We start from the raw sequence: 18,142 nt of genomic DNA on the forward strand, positions 1-18,142 counted from the left end.
CAAAATGTATTTGTTGCTCGAAAGGCTGAATTCCTTGAAACTAAGTTCCTAATGGAAGGAAATAGTGAAAGGAGGATCGATCTTGAAGAGGTTCAAGATCAAGTAGATGATACACAATTGGTTGACACTAGCACTCAACATGAAAATGTTGAGAGTGATCAAATGGATGATCAAAATACACAAGACGTTCGCAGATCTGGTAGGATTAGTAATCCTCCTGAGAGATATGGGTTTCTCATGGATGGTTGCTATGTGGTTGATTTGGATGAACCAAAAAACTACCAAGATGCTTTATCAAGGATTGATAAGGATAAATGGTAGGAAGCCATGAATGCTAAGATGCAATCCATGTATGACAACCAAGTTTGGGAACTTGTTGAACAACCTACTGGCTCAAGGCTAGTTGATTGAAAATGACTTTTCAAGATGAAAACCGACATACATGGAAACTTGGATACATATAAAGCTAGACTTGTAGCAAAAGGTTTCACTCAAACTCAAGGGGTTGACTATGATGAAACTTTTTCGCCTGTGGTAATGCTAAAGTCTATTAGGATATTACTTGCCATTACTGCTCATTATGATTATGAAATATGCAAATGGATGTCAAGACTGCTTTCCTAAATGGACATCTTGAGGAAGATGTCTATATGGTTCAGCCTGAAGGTTTTGTTGATCCGAAATATCCTAAAAAGGTATGCAAGTTAAAGAAGTCAATCTACAGATTGAAACAAGCGTCTAGAATGTGGAATCATCGTTTTAATGAGGAGGCCAAGAACTTTGGCTTCATTAAAAATGGTGATGAAGCTTGTGTATACAAGAAAGCTAGTGGGAGCACTATCATGTTCCTTGTATTATATGTGGATGATATATTATTATTTGGGAACGATCTTTCAGCAACGCAAGGAGTTAAAACTTGGTTAAGTAAATGCTTCTCCATTAAGGATCTTGGAGAAGCACAATACATTTTGGGGATTGGGATCTACAGGGATAGATCCAAGAAGCTGATAGGTTTGAATCAAAGTGCATACATTGAAAAGATCTTGAAAAGGTTCAAGATAGAGAACTCTAAGAAAGGTTTGGTACCTATTCAAAAGGGAACACTTCTCAGTTCATCTCAATGCCCCACCACGAAAGATGAACAGGAGAGAATGAAGAAAGTCCCATATGCGTCTGCCATTGGGTCAATCATGTATGCAATGATATGCACGAGACCGGATGTGTCATGCGCTCTTAGCCTGACAAGTAGATACCAGAATAACCCAGGAAACAGTCATTGGATTGCTGTCAAAAGTATATTGAAATACCTTAGGAGAACTAAGGATATGTTTCTAATCTATGGGTCTGGTGAGAAGGAACTCGCTGTAAAAGGTTACGTGGATGCGAGTTTCCAAACTGATCGAGATGATTCTTGATCACAATCCGGTTATGTCTTTACATTAAATGGTGGTGCGGTCTCTTGGAAGAGTTCAAAACAGGATGTTGTTGCATTATCCACTACAGAGTCGGAGTACATTGCTGCCTCATTGGCAGCTCAGGAAGCTGCATGGATGAAGAAATTCATCGACGACTTAGGAGTAGTCCCTTCCATTCATGACCCTCTTGAGATCTTTTGTGACAACGAGGGTGCGATTGCTCAAATCAAGAAACCTCGTGCTCACCAAAAGACCCGTCACATTGAGCAGAGATTTAACTACATAAGGGATGAAGTTGAAAAGGGAAATATATGTATTCGCAAAGTTCACACAGATCTTAATATAGCGGATCCTCTCACGAAGCTCTTACATGGGGCAAAACATACTGGACATGTTTGTGCATTAGGGCTTCGATATTCTAGTGATTGGTCATGATCTGTTTTAAGTATTGTAATGGAACGAAATTGTTCAAACTCATTAATATAATTATGGTATTAATTTATTTTGAGTTATGTTCCTATTTTGCATATTTTATCCATGAATAAGTAATTATTCTAAATTCCGTAGTCGATCACATTTGTGGGAACAAGTGTGAGGTTTAGACTATTATGAACTTAGATTGGTATACATTCACGGGATGAATGTGGGGCAAGGTTGCAACCAAGGTTCATAGATATTTGTGGGATACAAATATTGGAAGACCCGCCCTCAAGATTTGCTAAATGGAGCCTTTGTGGTTGATCACATGTAATCTTGAGTAAAGGCGAATATCATTGTATCCTCTGACCTGAGATACATATTGGGTTCGGATATTTACCGAGTATCGGGCCTTGATTCTTTCCTTCGCTATTCTGAAATATGGTAGTTCACAAGGAAGAGCTCAGGCATAATGCAAGGTACATATTTAGGACGTATGTAGTCAAGATGGAATTTGTCCCTCTTATTCGTTGAGAGTCAGATGTCTAAGGCCTGATAAAGTTAAATCTAAAAGAGAGTGATCACTCTGTATCTCTTGGATTTAACATGACATCTAGGACGAAAGGATATAATGAAAGATTCATCTATTCATATTCGAGATGGGAGATCGAAAGGGATGATGTTATTGAATGGCAAAAGTCATAACATATTGGGGGTAATGGATGGTCGTTAGGTGGTATCCATCACTTGCATTAATTTCTTATGTTTCTCGTGCAAGTGGGAGATTGATGATATTTCGTATGCCCGAGAGACATATTAAATTAACGTGGCCACTATGTTATGATCCAAGTCGGGTCATACCCAATAACAAGCTTAACAACACTTTATATGTATTTATTTTAACGGTTGGATTGTTAAATAAATACGCGACACTTGAACTTTAGAAAATCGGTTTTCTAAAATATTATCACTTGAGATAAATTATTTGGATAATTTATATTTAATTATTTATAGGTTTAAATAATTATGTTGTGTTATATTTTATAAATTGGTTTATAAAATGTGCAAGTAACTTAATAAATACATGGGTTTATATATTTAGTTTTATAAAAAAAAAATCACAAAATTATGGGACATACCCTCTAAGGGGGACGGTTTTGTGAGCATCAAGAAGTCTACCCATGCTTGTTGTTACTTTTAATACAACTTATTCTCTTAAGTGTAGGTAACTCATATACTAAGATTTGACTAGTTCCTTTGGTACATGCAAGTTTTGAAAACTCTTCTTTCTCCCACAAAAATTCTGCTGGCCGAAATAATTGAGTGAGAAAGAGAGAGTTTAACTTGGTGATCTTGGTTATTCAAGTGTCAAAATCCTAATCAAATACAAGGTGGTGTTGGTGCACAAAAGGCTTGGGGTATTACACACTTGAGGCTTCAAGTTAGAAGTTGCAATTTCATCATTTTTTTCATCATTTGCTCATTAAAATTCTGCCCTATTTTAAACATTGAGGAGGTACAATCTTCTTCTTTTACTTGTTTATATGTAAGCATACTTCATGACTTGATATTTATATGGAATTTAACTTAATGTTTAAACAAATAAACATGAACTTTAATTCATGCTTCCGCTTTCTTTAAATTCATAAAAATGGTTTTATGAACATGTTAATTATAAGGACTTGTTGTTTTGATACTTGTTAAATTCCATCAGTTAGTCGTACTCACTTAGCTTCGTGCTAATTCCCCTCCATCTCCTCCCTGCATGTTGATAGCTATTGTAGATAGTGCTTTTTGGGAGAAGACGGGCATGGTGATGTTATGTTTGATAGGATTAACTCTGATGTGATCTTTTATAGTTTAAACTGTGTTCTTTTGAAAACAGATTGTAACTACATCTTCTCCGTATAAACATGTATTTTGTAATGACACGTGACACTGGTTGTCTTAGCAATAGTTAATGTTTATTTTGTAATTAATAAATAAATGCTTCCGCCACGTATATATATAAAAAATAGTGGTGTCACAAGTTGGTATCAGAGCTGAGTTTGGCAGCATGTGCATTGTGATCTACATGTCATGTTCCCAAACTTAAAAGAGTCATGTCAAACATAACATGTTGGGGATGGGTTAAGTGAGTATTAGGACAGGATATGTGTTAGTTGTTAGTACTAACAGAATGTATACTAAGCTTTGGTGTGAGTGTTGTGGTAGTGCATCAATGACAGATAACGAAGCTAACGCTACTGGCCCTGCTGCCCCTGGAACTGGTACATTCAGAGCCCCTGACGAAGATGGACATGTGTCTTCAGAAGAAGAAACTTCTCAAGAAGTAATAGAACTTCAAAGTCAGTTACTAGAAGCTCAGGAGAAAATCAAAGAATTAGAACAAGAACGGGCACAATGGAACCCTAATACCACTGCGTTAAACACAACCTTTCCTCCTAACTTTTATACTCAAGCTGGTGGCAGTTCTCAGTCACAGTTTCCTCAAACCACCTATCAAAACTTCGCAATGCCATTCCCGTTTAACCAGACTTTTCCTAATCAAATGATGTACCCATTTCAAGTCCCTGAGACAAGAATGAAGTGTACCTATAAACAGTTTATGGACTACAAACCTCCTAAGTACAGTGGTCACACAAACCCTACAATGACCCTTAATTGGCTAAGAGAAGTAGAGAGAGCATTGGAAGCATGTTTTTGTGAGGCTGAATCTATGGTACTGTTTGCTAGTAGGCTTCTCAAAGGTGAAGCAATGGAGTGGTGGGAATCTATTACTGCATATTTACCCAAAGAACAGATTAGTCAGATAACTTGGGAACAGTTCGCTGCTAAGGTTTGTGAGCAGTATTGTTCTGAGTATGAGATGGAAAGATTGAAAACTGAGTTTCTGAGTATGAAAATGACCGAAAACATGACGATTGATGAGGTTTTCAGAGATTTTACATCGAAGTTAAGGTTTGTTCAACAGTGGGTACCGACTGAAAAGGATAAAATTCAGCATTTTATGCGGGTGATTAAGCCGGAGTACAGAACCGTTGCGAGATTTGCAACAACCTTGGCACAGGCTCATGAGATGGCTAAAGTTACTGAAGGTGATATAATGGCAGCGAAAAGAGAAAGTTCAAAGGGTGGATCTTTTGGGGGAAATCAGAAAGTCAATCAGGTGGACAGTTGACTCAGCAGTCGAGTAAGCAATCTGGTTTATGTGGTAAAAAGTCAGGCGGGTTTAAACAGAAAAGTAAATCTGGTATTAGTGGGTCGGGTTCAACTCAGTCTGGGTGGTGTAATGTTTGTAAGTCAACCCATGTCGGTCCGTGTTCTCCAATGACCAGAAGGTGTTTGAAATGTGGGGTGTTAGGTCATGAATCAACAGCATGTTCATTTAAGTCTAATGTTTGTTGGAGTTGCCATTAAGAGGGGCATAGATCTGCAAATTGTCCATCTGCGTCAAGAGCCGGTTCCGGGGCAGGGTCAGGGGCGAGGTCGGTTACTTTTGGGGGATCTTCTGCTTCTACTCCCAGGCAGAAAAGAAAGAATCCTCCAACAACAGAGGCAAGGGTGTTTCAAATGACGGTAGATGCTGCAACTGCTACCGATGACGTCATTACCAGTATGTTCTTGGTTAATTCCTTGCCAGCTCGTGTGTTGTTTGATTCAGGAGCGAATCAATCTTTTATGCCCTTAGGCTTCTATGATAAGTTGAAGTTGCCTGTTAGGATGTTAGATGAGCCTTTGGGAATAGAAGTAGGTGATGGTAAAATGGTTCCATGCACATCATCTGTGTCTGGAATTACCATCGAAATTGACGGCCATTCCTTCCCTTTAACCTGTTTGTTGATGCCTATACCTAGCTTTGATGTATTCATAGGTATGAATTAGTTAAGAGCTAATAGGGCTAATATTAAGTGTGATAAGAAGATGATTTCTTTCCGTTTGGCCGACGGGTCCCGAGTGATAGCTAGGGGAGAGTGCAGTGGATTTAACTTCCCTATGGTTTCCCTAATGAAAGCTCAAAAGGCGATATCAAAAGGGTGTGATTCATTCTTAGCTTATGTGATTGATGTTAAGAAAGAAAAGAAGCAGGTGACCGATATTCCAGTTGTGTCAGAATTTCCCGAAGTGTTTCCAGATGATCTACCAGGGTTACTTCCAGTACGTGAAGTAGAGTATAAAATTGATTTGGTTCCAGGTGCTACACCAGCTGCAAAAGCTCCTTACAGATTAGCTCCGTCAGAAATTCGAGAAATGATGTCTCAGATTCAGGAACTATTAGATAAAGGGTTTATTCGACCAAGTTCTTCACCGTGGGGTGCTCCTGTTTTGTTTGTGAAAAAGAAAGATGGGTTGCTTCGTATGTGTATAGATTATCGTGATTTAAACAAGAGAACAATAAAGAATAAGTATCTGATACCGAGAATAGATGATTTATTCGATCAGTTACAGGGTGCTTCTTACTTTTCAAAGATTGATTTACGTTCAGGGTATCATCAGGTACGTGTTGCAGAGATCGACATAACGAAAATAGCGTTTAGAACTAGATATGGTCATTATGAATTTTTAGTTATGCCATTCGGGTTAACAAACACGCCAGCAGTGTTTATGGATTTAATGAATAGGGTGTGTCGTCAGTATCTCGACAAGTTTGTGATTGTCTTCATAGATTATATCTTGATATATTCGAAAACCGAAAAAGATCATGCTACGCATCTGAGGTTGGTGTTAGAGCTCCTGAAATAGGAACAGTTGTACGCTAAGTTTTCTAAATGTGAATTCTGGTTGCGGGCAGTTTCTGGGTCATGTGATTTGTGAACAGGGTATTAAAGTGGATTAGTCTAAGATAAAGGCCGTAATGAATTGGAATTCACCGAAAACGCCGATAGAAATCAAGAGTTTTCTGGGTTTAGCAGGTTAGTACCGCAGATTTATTAAAGACTTTTCTAAAATAGCAGGTCCATTGAATTAGTTAACCAGAAAAGATGTAGCCTTTCGATGGACTGATGAACAAGAAAAGGCTTTTCAGACTCTCAAACAATTGTTATGTCAAGCGCCGATCTTAGCTTTACCAAAGGGAACAGAAGATTTTGTGGTCTACTGCGATGCGTCATGTGCATGTCTGGGTTGTGTTTTGATGCAGAGAAATAAAGTTATAGCGTATGCTTCACGACAGTTGAAGAATCATGAACAAAACTACCCTACTCACGATTTAGAGTTAACTGCAGTTGTGTTAGCTTTGAAGCTTTGGAGACATTATTTGTATGGTACACATTGTGAAATCTATACAGATCATAAGAGTCTTCAGTATATCTTTTCGCAGAAAGAATTAAATATGCATCAACGTCGATGTTTAGAATTGATTAAAGACTATGATTGTGAGATAAAGTACCATCCGGGTAAAGCAAATGTGGTCGCAGATGCTCCGAGTCGCAAGAAAACCATCAAAAATGTTAGATTTATGAGAATTGAAATAGTTTCAGACTTGATTGATCGGTTGAAAATCCGTTCAGTTAGTAGCTTTGAATGACAAAAACCTAAAGACTGAACAAATGACCAAAAGAAAATTTGACTTATGCAACGATTCTAGAGGATTAAAGACCTATAAAGATCGAATTTGGGTGCCTATGCTTGGAGATTTGAGGGATTTAATCCTTAATGAGGCGCATAAATCTAGATTGACAGTGCATCCAGGTAGTACTAAGATGTACCGATACTTGAAAACATTGTATTGGTGGCCGACAATGAAGACAGATGTTGCAGGTTTCGTTGAGAAATGTCATATTTGTGCGCAAGTTAAAGCAGAACATCAGAAACCATATGGATCTCTACGATAGTTAGAAATTCCTCAGTGGAAATAGGATCATATAACGATGGATTTTGTAACCAAGTTACCCTGAACCCAGAAAGGTCATGACATGATCTGGGTGATAGTGGATCGTTTAACAAAGAGTGCTCACTTTTTAGCTACTCGTGAAACCACTTCGTTGAGTGATTTGGCAGAGTTGTACTTGAAAGAGATCGTTAGTCGACATGGTGTACCATTGTAAATAGTTTCCTACAGGGATACTAGGTTTGTATCGAACTTCTGGAACAGTTTACAACAGAATTTGGGAACACGTGTGAATCTAAGTACAACATATCATCTACAGACAGACGGTCAGAGTGAACGGACGATTCAAACATTAGAAGATATGTTGAGAGCATGTGTCTTAGAATATGGTGGTTCGTGGGATTCGCATCTTCCATTGATAGAGTTTGCTTACAATAATTCGTATCATTCGAGTATCGGAATGCCACCGTATAAAATGTTGTATGGGTCGTAAGTGTAGAACTCCGACATGTTGGTTAGAAGCAGGGGAGAAACAATTTGCAGGTCCCGAAATTGTTCAGTTAACAACAGAAAAAGTCGAAATCGCACGTGAGAAGTTAAAAGCAGTTAGAGACAGACAAAAGATGTATGATGATCCGCGCAGACGTCCAGTAACATTTAATGTAGGTGATCGTGTATACTTGAAAGTTTTGCCGTGAAAAAGGGTAATCAGATTTGGTAAACGTGGTAAACTAGCACCAAGGTTTATTGGGCCATTTCCGATCAAAGAAATTTTGAATGATCAGACTGTTGTTTTAGATCTTCCATCAGAGTTAGCAGGAATTCATAACACGTTCAATGTTTGTTATTTAAAAAAGTGTAAAGTAGACGATGAAAGTCAGATTCTTCCATTGAAGGATTTGAAAGTTGATTTAACTAAGAAGTTAGTAGAAGAACCGGTTAGAATAGTAGACAAGAAAGTCACAAAGCTAAGAAAAAAACAGATTCCTATGGTGTTAGTGGAATGGCGGCACAGTTTAGGTTCTAACTTGACGGGGGAAACCGAGGAGTTAATGAGGGCGCGCTATCCCTACTTGTTTGATCTTGACCAGATTCCAAGGACGGAATCTTCTTAAGGGGGTAGATTTGTAACATCCTCATTCGGGTCTAGTTGTAAGATTACTAGATTGCCCTTAAGTTAGTATTGTGTTATTACATGCTTTTATTTTAATTTAACATTTATTATTATTTGATGATGTGGTTAGGACCAGTTTGTGACAAGGGTCACAGAATAGGTTTGTTTATTTAATTTGGACTTCGTTTGGGTTGCCAAATGATGTATACAAGATATCAGATAACTGATCAATACCCGTGTGTTGCACAGTATGAGAATTAACCTCACTTAAAAGACTAGTGATGTGTCCTTCTTCCCTTTTCTTGACCTTTCTTCTCAAATACACCGTACCTACACTTTCACACTCATCAAACCCTAATCTTAAATCCTTGTTCTTGAGCTCAAATCTTTTACATTATCTTATTCCTTGTGATTTACTGATTCTATCAAGGTAAGAATAACAAGTTTTCATACTTTAATCTTTGAGAAAATTGGATTTTTGTGTTAGTTTTTACAAAGTGTGTAATTTGGGTCAAAATGGTTAGATTTGACGTTGTTTGAGTCCAAATCTTGTAGGTTTAAGTTTCTACATGCTTAGTGTCTTTGATTTGATCAGTTTTGAGGTCATAATCAAGCTCTAGAGCAAGAATTGGATGAATTTGGGTGAAACCCGTCACTTTGTTCTTCAGCTTCTGCAGATAAACATAGTCGGTCGAGTGTCTCCTAACACTTGACCGACCGACTAGACCATCGACCGAGTGTGTATGACCCACGGCCGAGTGTGTCTGTGAGAGACCATCGACCGAGTGACTAGACACTCGACCGAGTGAGTGTAGACACTCGGCCGAGTGAGTGTAGACAGTCGTCCGACTGTCTCTGACAGTCGACCGAGTGTCTTGGGCAGTGAATATTTTACCAAGTGTTGATTTCTAGCCGTTATGCTACCCGTTTGTATTTTGATGATTATGATGTAAATTTTGTTAAGCAAAAATTTTTAGCGGACGCTTTTTGATAAAAATTTTCTATATTTTGTTATTTATGTTAACGGACAGAAACTAACTTGGGTATATGTCTTTCTCAGGAGAAAAGGAGAAAGAGAAGGTTCAGTGATTAGATAGCTGAATACCTTCTCGTTTACTGGTAATCGGTGAGTGGGACTAACTGAGAATATAGTATATAGAAGCATGTTATATTATGATTGTCATGCTTGTTAGATATACTTATTGTTGTGGTTAGTTAGTAATTGTGATGACTGCATGTTAGTTGATGCTTGTCTGCTGGAGCCCAGTGCGTCCCTATTGTATGGTAGCCTCGGTAGGAGAGATCAACCTGCGGGTTGGGTTCCTCTGTGGTAGCCTAGACAACCGTGGTGTATATATATGTGAATGACGCGTCCGTCGCGTGTGGATTATGTATATACATACGGTGGTGGAGGAACTTCTAGTAAGCCCCAGTCCGATCAGCTGGTGGTTAATGGTTTGGCCGAGCCGCCAGAGTCTCTGTAGACGGCACTTGGGTGATTTTTGTGTATTAGACTATTGTGACATGATTAGTATAACACTTATGTATGCTATGGCCTGTAGTTAGTCGTACTCACTTAGCTTCGTGCTAATTCCCCTCCATCTCCTCCCTGCAGGTTGATAGCTTTTGTAGATAGTGCTTTTTAGGAGAAGACGGGCATGGTGATGTTATGTTTGACAAGATTAATTGTGATGTGATCTTTTATAGTTTAAACTGTGTTCTTTTGAAAAAAGATTGTAACTACATCTTCTCTGTATAAACATGTATTTTGTAATGAACGTGACACTGGTTGTCTTAGCAATAGTTAATGTTTATTTTGTAATTAATAAATAAATGCTTCCGCTACGTATATATATAAAAAATAGCGGTGTCACACTGATGGTACTGACGGTGCTGCTGCTAACAGATCTAGCTTGTAAATCGTGCACCATTCCTATCAGGGTTTTATTTCATCATTTCTATTCGCTCACTCATCTGGTTTATAATTAGAACTAGAATAAGTAATATCTAAAAATTTTTGACACTACATATTCTCTGCAGAATATTTCTTCGATGAAGTTATGAATCAATAATTCATCGTTTGTTGTTGTTGGTATTCCTTGGTATCTATGGTGCGTATGACGATGATGTTCGAGGTACATATTGTGATGTTGAGGTGTGGGATGCGGATGTTGTTGTTGGTGGTAATGGTACTGTTGGGGTTGTTGTCGGTGGTACTGTTGATGCCGGTGATGCTGCTGGTGCTTGTAACCTTTGCACCATATTCTCCAAAGCCACTACCCGAGCGCGAAGCTCGTTGACTTCTTCTACTACACCGGGATGACTGGCGGTTCGGACGAGCGGATGAATAAGATCCAGAATTTAAGATAGTATATTATCGTGACGAGATACTCTGGAAATGAGAGAGAAAATGGTGTCTCGAACAGGTTCACCGGTAAGTGCTTCAGGTTCTTCGCCAAGAGGGCAATGTGGTGGATGGAAGGGATCGCCTTCTTCTTATCTCCAATAATTAAGTAAGCTACAAACCCATCCCCAATTCATCCAGAATAGATGATGGCTAATTGGTTGATCCATTTCGGTTACACTGTCTTCGGAATTTAGGTGAATATCCATATTGGAATAGCTGTCAGAGTTTAAGGAATTTGAACTAGATACGGGATCCATCTTGTATAATTAGGGAGATGATTTTTGATATGAATTAGATTATAGAATTTATTTTGGTATTCTTCAATACAAAATTTACATATGTATATATAATACCAAATTTCATAAATCACGGAGAAATTTTCGGAAGATGTCAGGAAAAGTTTACAGTAACAGATACGCTAAGATATGAATTTTGTCTATATACTATTCATGCAATCAATGCAGTAAAACGTGTCTAGACTAGGAATGATAAGCAGGTAATTTTCGACAAGAAATGATAAGCAAAACTTTTGACATCCAGACTTACTAATGCATCCTTACAACTATCAGTTAGACACACTCATGCAAGACCTGGTTCGCTAGGACCAACGCTCTGATACCGACTGTGACTATCGCTCCAAATCTATATGGACGAACACATCATTCATCGATTTCATTACGAGGTATTTGACCTCTATATGATACGTTTTGTAAACATTGCATTCTTTTGAAAAGGAACACCATAAATGAATATTTAAATCAAAGGTTTTCGACATCTGATGATATCTACATATAGACAATCGCCGTAAATAATAGTTTACAATAGTACTTCCGTTGAGAATGCAGTCAAAATAAGATACATGGTGATGATTTGGTGAATGCAACGTTTCCTTAAAAAATATGCCATGTAAGACTCCATGCACATAGCTTGTCTATCATATAAGCTGAAATGTCCCGTTCTTATTGATTAAAAACGTTCCATATTAATTGATTTCGTTGCGAGGTTTTGACCTCTATATGAGACGTTTTTCAAAGACTGCATTCATTTTAAAACAAACCATAACCTTTATTTCATCAATAAAGGTTTAAAAAGCTTTACGTAGATTATCAAATAATGATAATCTAAAATATCCTGTTTACACACGACCATTACATAATGGTTTACAATACAAATATGTTACAACAAAATAAGTTTCTTGAATGCAGTTTTTACACAATATCATACAAGCATGGACTCCAAATCTCGTCCTTATTTAAGTATGCGACAGCGGAAGCTCTTAATAATCACCTGAGAATAAACATGCTTAAAACGTCAACAAAAATGTTGGTGAGTTATAGGTTTAACCTATATATATCAAATCATAATAATAGACCACAAGATTTCATATTTCAATACACATCCCATACATAGAGATAAAAATCATTCATATGGTGAACACCTGGTAACCGACATTAACAAGATGCATATATAAGAATATCCCCATCATTCCGGGACACCCTTCGGATATGATATAAATTTCGAAGTACTAAAGCATCCGGTACTTTGGATGGGGTTTGTTAGGCCCAATAGATCTATCTTTAGGATTCGCGTCAATTAGGGTGTCTGTTCCCTAATTCTTAGATTACCAGACTTAATAAAAAGGGGCATATTCAATTTCAATAATTCAACCATAGAATGTAGTTTCACGTACTTGTGTCTATTCTGTAAATCATTTATAAAACCTGCATGTATTCTCATCCCAAAAATATTAGATTTTAAAAGTGGGACTATAACTCACTTTCACAGATTTTTACTTCGTCGGGAAGTAAGACTTGGCCACTGGTTGATTCACGAACCTATAACAATATATACATATATATCAAAGTATGTTCAAAATATATTTACAATACTTTTAATATATTTTGATGTTTTAAGTTTATTAAGTCAGCTGTCCTCGTTAGTAACCTACAACTAGTTGTCCACAGTTAGATGTACAGAAATAAATCGATAAATATTATCTTGAATCAATCCATGACCCAGTGTATACGTATCTCAGTATTGATCACAACTCAAACTATATATATTTTGAAATCAACCTCAACCCTGTATAGCTAACTCCAACATTCACATATAGAGTGTCTATGGTTGTTCCGAAATATATATAGATGTGTCGACATGATAGGTCGAAACATTGTATACGTGTCTATGGTATCTCAAGATTACATAATATACAATACAAGTTGATTAAGTTATGGTTGGAATAGATTTGTTACCAATTTTCACGTAGCTAAAATGAGAAAAATTATCCAATCTTGTTTTACCCATAACTTCTTCATTTTAAATCCATTTTGAGTGAATCAAATTACTATGGTTTCTTATTGAACTCTATTTTATGAATCTAAACAGAAAAAGTATAGGTTTATAGTCAGAAAAATAAGTTACAAGTCGTTTTTGTAAAGGTAGTCATTTCAGTCGAAAGAACGACGTCTAGATGACCATTTTAGAAAACATACTTCCACTTTGAGTTTAACCATAATTTTTGGATATAGTTTCATGTTCATAATAAAAATCATTTTCTCAGAATAACAACTTTTAAATCAAAGTTTATCATAGTTTTAATTAACTAACCCAAAACAGCCCGCGGTGTTACTACGACGGCGTAAATCCGGTTTTACGGTGTTTTTCGTGTTTCCAGGTTTTAAATCATTAAGTTAGCATATCATATAGATATAGAACATGTGTTTAGTTGATTTTAAAAGTCAAGTTAGAAGGATTAACTTTTGTTTGCGAACAAGTTTAGAATTAACTAAACTATGTTCTAGTGATTACAAGTTTAAACCTTCGAATAAGATATCTTTATATATATGAATCGAATGATGTTATGAACATCATTACTACCTTAAGTTCTTTGGATAAACCTACTGGAATAAGGAAAAATGGATTTAGCTTCAACGGATCCTTGGATGGCTCGAAGTTCTTGAAGCAGAATCATGACACGAAAACAAGTTCAAGTAAGATCATCACTTGAAATAAGATTGTTATAGTTATAGAAATTGAACCAAAGTTTGAATATGATTATTACCTTGTATTAGAATGATAACCTACTATAAGAAACAAAGATTTCTTGAGGTTGTATGACCACCTTACAAGATTGGAAGTGAGCTAGCAAACTTGAAAGTATTCTTGATTTTATGTAACTAGAACTTGTAGAATATATGAAGAACACTTAGAACTTGAAGATAGAACTTGAGAGAGATAAATTAGATGAAGAAAATTAAAGAATGAAAGTGTTTTTAGGTGTTTTTGGTCGTTGGTGTATGGATTAGATATAAAGGATATGTAATTTTGTTTTCATGTAAATAAGTCATGAATGATTACTCATATTTTTGTAATTTTATGAGATATTTCATGCTAGTTGCCAAATGATGGTTCCCACATATGTTAGGTGACTCACATGGGCTGCTAAGAGCTGATAATTGGAGTGTATATACCAATAGTACATACATCTAAAAGCTGTGTATTGTACGAGTACGAATACGGGTGCATACGAGTAGAATTGTTGATGAAACTGAACGAGGATGTAATTATAAGCATTTTTGTTAAGTAGAAGTATTTTGATAAGTGTATTGAAGTCTTTCAAAAGTGTATAAATACATATTAAAACACTACATGTATATACATTTTAACTGAGTCGTTAAGTCATCGTTAGTCGTTACATGTAAGTGTTGTTTTGAAACCTTTAGGTTAACGATCTTGTTAAATGTTGTTAACCCATTGTTTATAATATCAAATGAGATTTTAAATTATTATATTATAATGATATTATCATGTATGAATATCTCTTAATATGATATATATACATTAAATGTCTTTACAACGATAATCGTTACATATATGTCTCGTTTAAAAATCATTAAGTTAGTAGTCTTGTTTTTACATATGTAGTTCATTGTTAATATACTTAATGATATGTTTACTTATCATAGTATCATGTTAACTATATATATATCCATATATATGTCATCATATAGTTTTTACAATTTTTAACGTTCGTGAATCACCGGTCAACTTGGGTGGTCAATTGTCTATATGAAACATATTTCAATTAATCAAGTCTTAACAAGTTTGATTGCTTAACATGTTGGAAATATTTAATCATGTAAATATCAATCTCAATTAATATATATAAACATGGAAAAGTTCGGGTCACTACATAAGCAAACAGCGGAAGACTTCTAGGAACCTGGGAATAAACATGCTTGAAAGTGTCAACACAAAGGTTGGTGAGTTCATAGTTTTAATGTTTCGCATAATATGTATATAAAGGTGGATCACAAGATTTCAGTTGTTTCATCCAAAAACATTTATCAAAATATTCTACAAGATTGAGCACCCTGGTAACTAAGCTTTAACATCTATAATAAGTACCCCTGTTTTAACATACATGCAACCAACATGTACAATACACGCAAACCAACGTGTACTAAACTCAAATAGCATACGTCTGTTTTATAGTTCAGGCTAGGGTTTCTATACCTGGAACAGACGGGGATGTCAAGCCCTATGGATCCATATATAACTACTCGCGCCCACCAGTTCTTATAATCGGCAATTACTATTTACCAAAGCTAAGGGATTTTCGGTTTAAACTCGGTGTAGAATTTTGTATGTACTTGTATCCATTGCGTTTAAAATAAAGTGCATGTATTCTCAGCCCAAAAATATAGATTGCAAAAGCAATTAAAAAGGGAGCAAATGAAACTCACCTTAGCAGCACATAAAGTTGTTCACCGAAATGTGATCGAAACTCAGAATACCAAATAACCATAGATCTCAACCTAGAGAGCATATGTTGGTCAATAAATGTTTATCAAGCTAGGTCTGGTCATAGTGTATCATAATCCTAATGCTCGAGATCAACATACAAAAGTTTATCAAAAGTCATTTCAAAAAGTCATTCTAACTTAATACTATAGTTGAATGATCATGGCAATCGAAACATTTTAACATTTCACATAGTTTCCCAATTCTTGTAAAATTAGACAATAGTTTTATAAGGCTTTAAAACATGATAAAACAGTCAATTTTGACAATTGTTCGACAAAACGACACGTGCCTTATATAAGAATTCATTTACTCTGCTGGTAATATTCAAAAATCCAATTTATCAGTCTTACAAACAAGTTGTTTAAATATCAATTGCAGATTCAAAAGTAATTTCAATTAATGTCAATCATAATTCAGTTGATCATATCTTTTAATTCGTTCATCGAATTTATGCGATTTCTAAATGAAAAGTTATTGATTTTTCACCAGCTTTCAAAACATGCATATCATATACCTTTTATCTGTAATATATGTATTTAATTCGTGATTCATCATAAACTGTTTAACGATGAATTTAGCATACAAGCATGCATAAATATATATACTCGAGCACTAGACATGGATACACAATTAATATATAAAAGATAAGATATGAATGCTCACGTATCAATATTGTGATTCAATATTGCAGGAAAGTACGTAGACGCAACAGAGATGATAAACACTAGGTTTGATTTGTCAATAATACCCACGTACATTACCCATAACCTCCATAGCTATAACCCATAATTTCCTTAGCTCTATCCCGCTTGAAAACCCATTTTGAAAGTGACACGCTCATGACTTCGTCGTAGTATTTTATGTATAATAATACTACTAATAATAATAATTAATAATAATAATATTAATCTTAATAATAATAATAATAATATTAATCTTAATAGTAATAATAATAATAATAATAATAATAATAATAATAATAATAATAATAATAATAATAATAATATATAATTGAGAGATTAGCAAATGAAACTGGTACCATCTTCGCGTTTAATAGCATCTGAATTGTCCAGCCTTCCCATGCGATCGCATGGGACTCAAGGCATATAGCCATGCGGTCGCATGGCTCTGTTTGCCAGCCCACATTCTTTTGTTTTGTAGTTCGTCGACGTATTAAATAAATATATAATATATATAATTTATATTAATTAATTATATATTATATTATATTCTCATTCCTAGTTAACTTATAATTTTTGTTCCGATAAGTCGTACGTTGTCACTCGACTTATGTCCCGATTCCGGTTTCTCTAACGCATTTTCGTACGCTTAGAAAACTTGCATTTTACATTTCGTGTCACGTACTTTTGTCAAAATATAGCCTTAAATTATCCCTAAACTATACCACTCAAAGTATATCTTAAACTTTCGAGTGTTTTGGTCATTTACTTGTATAAATCATCGTCTCACTATTTGTTAATATATATATAATAACAATTCATTTTATGACCAAGTTAATATTATATTTTATCGTTTTGTTAAATATATATATCTCAATATTAATATACACATTTTAAAATACATATCGCAAGTTATTCATATATCTAATTCCAACAGTTAATAATCCTTATTATTGTATGTGTCCAAATTATGTTATTTAAATAAACACCATACCATTTATTTCGAATACCGTTAAAAATGAACGATTTTCCAAATCAACGTGGACCTCACAATAGAGACCCGTAATAATATTATAATCCTTAAGGGACTCAATAAATATCTTATAATTCAATCGTTTGGCATAATCTTTTAACTTCATAGTTAAATATATCAATCAGATAATCAAACCAATATGTTTAACGCACAGTATCATTTACCTAACACTTTGTTACGTTTTCAAGTTATAGTATATATATGTATCTATTTACATATAATTGTTCGCGAATCATTGAGAATAATCGAAGGGTATTTGAATAGTTTAAAATTTTGAGATTCAACTTTACATACTTTGCTTATCGTGTCGGAAACATTAAATCATATAAAGATTAAGTTTAAATTTAGTCAGAAATTTCCAGGTCATCACAAATTAACAGGAAGTATTGACTAAAAATTACCATTCGGTCAACGTTTTGTTAAAGCAAAGTCTACACTTA

Source organism: Rutidosis leptorrhynchoides, chromosome 11 (genome assembly GCF_046630445.1).
Source record: "Rutidosis leptorrhynchoides isolate AG116_Rl617_1_P2 chromosome 11, CSIRO_AGI_Rlap_v1, whole genome shotgun sequence".
Classification (NCBI taxonomy): Eukaryota; Viridiplantae; Streptophyta; class Magnoliopsida; order Asterales; family Asteraceae; genus Rutidosis; species Rutidosis leptorrhynchoides.